The following is a 1,300-nucleotide window of genomic DNA, read 5'->3' on the forward strand; positions in this document are numbered from 1 at the left end:
ACTCTCTCCACCTCCTCTTCCAGAAGCACTCTCTCCACCTCCTCTTCCAGGAGCACCTCCTCTCCAGAAGCACTCTCTCCACCTCCTCTTCCAGGAGCACTCTCTCCACCTCCTCTTCCAGAAGCACTCTCTCCTCCTCCTCTTCCAGAAGCACTCTCTCCACCTCCTCTTCACCCCCCCCCTCCTTTACCCCCCCTCCCGCTCCTCCTCTTCTAGAAGCACTCTCTCCACCTCCTCTTCATCCGATCCCTTTCAGTCTTTTCTATGCGTCATTGTTCCTTCCTCCACCTCCTACTTCCTCCCGGCTCCATTTCCTGTTTCAGTCCACCTTCTCTACCTTCCCGATGATCTTCTCCTCGTAGATGGGCAGGACGGCGTCGTCCTCTTTGACTTCTTCAAACACCACGCCACAGTCAAATTCATCACTCACCTTCTTAAAGTAGAACCTAGAAGACACACACACAGTGAATCAACACACACACACACAGTGAATCAACACACACACAGTGAATCAACACACACACAGTGAATCAACACACACACACACACACACACACACACACACACACACACACACACACACACACACACACACACACACACACACACACACACACACACACACACACACACACACACACACACACACACACACACACACACACACACACACAGTGAATCAACACACACACACAGTGAATCAACACACAAGTAGTGCCCTACGTAGGGGAACCGGGTGAATACCAGCTTAATCTCCACGGCGACGACCTCTCACCTGTAGAAGCCCTTCTTGGTGAGTAGCTCCTTGAACTGTCCCAGGGTCACCACGCGACCTTTGGCCGTGGTGCGGTAGGGGATTGGCTCGCCACAGAAGTAGTACGCCACAGTTACGTTCTCACACTGTGACCCCTGCTTCTTACTGCTTAGAGACTTCTGTCTGGAGGAGAGGAGACAGACAGCACTGCTTAGAGACTTCTGTCTGGATGAGAGAGAGAGACAGACAGTACTGCTTAGAGACTTCTGTCTGGAGGAGAGGAGACAGACAGTACTGCTTAAAGACTTCTGTCTGGAGGAGAGACAGCACTGCTTAAAGACTTCTGTCTGGAGGAGAGGAGACAGACAGTACTGCTTAGAGACTTCTGTCTGGAGGAGAGGAGACAGACAGCACTGCTTAAAGACTTCTGTCTGGAGGAGAGGAGACAGACAGCACTGCTTAAAGACTTCTGTCTGGAGGAGAGGAGACGGACAGCACTGCTTAAAGACTTCTGTCTGGAGGAGAGGAGACGGACAGCACTGCTTA

At 51.8% G+C, this 1,300-nt stretch overlaps 1 pseudogene; it reads right to left on the bottom strand.

Annotated features, from left to right (window-relative positions):
- Positions 1-205: 205 nt before the first annotated feature.
- The window catches only part of LOC124027419, a 13,478-nt pseudogene continuing 12,383 nt past the window's right edge, over positions 206-1,300 (bottom strand).

The sequence above is a fragment of the Oncorhynchus gorbuscha genome, unplaced genomic scaffold (genome assembly GCF_021184085.1).
Source record: "Oncorhynchus gorbuscha isolate QuinsamMale2020 ecotype Even-year unplaced genomic scaffold, OgorEven_v1.0 Un_scaffold_3199, whole genome shotgun sequence".
NCBI classification, from domain to species: domain Eukaryota; kingdom Metazoa; phylum Chordata; class Actinopteri; order Salmoniformes; family Salmonidae; genus Oncorhynchus; species Oncorhynchus gorbuscha.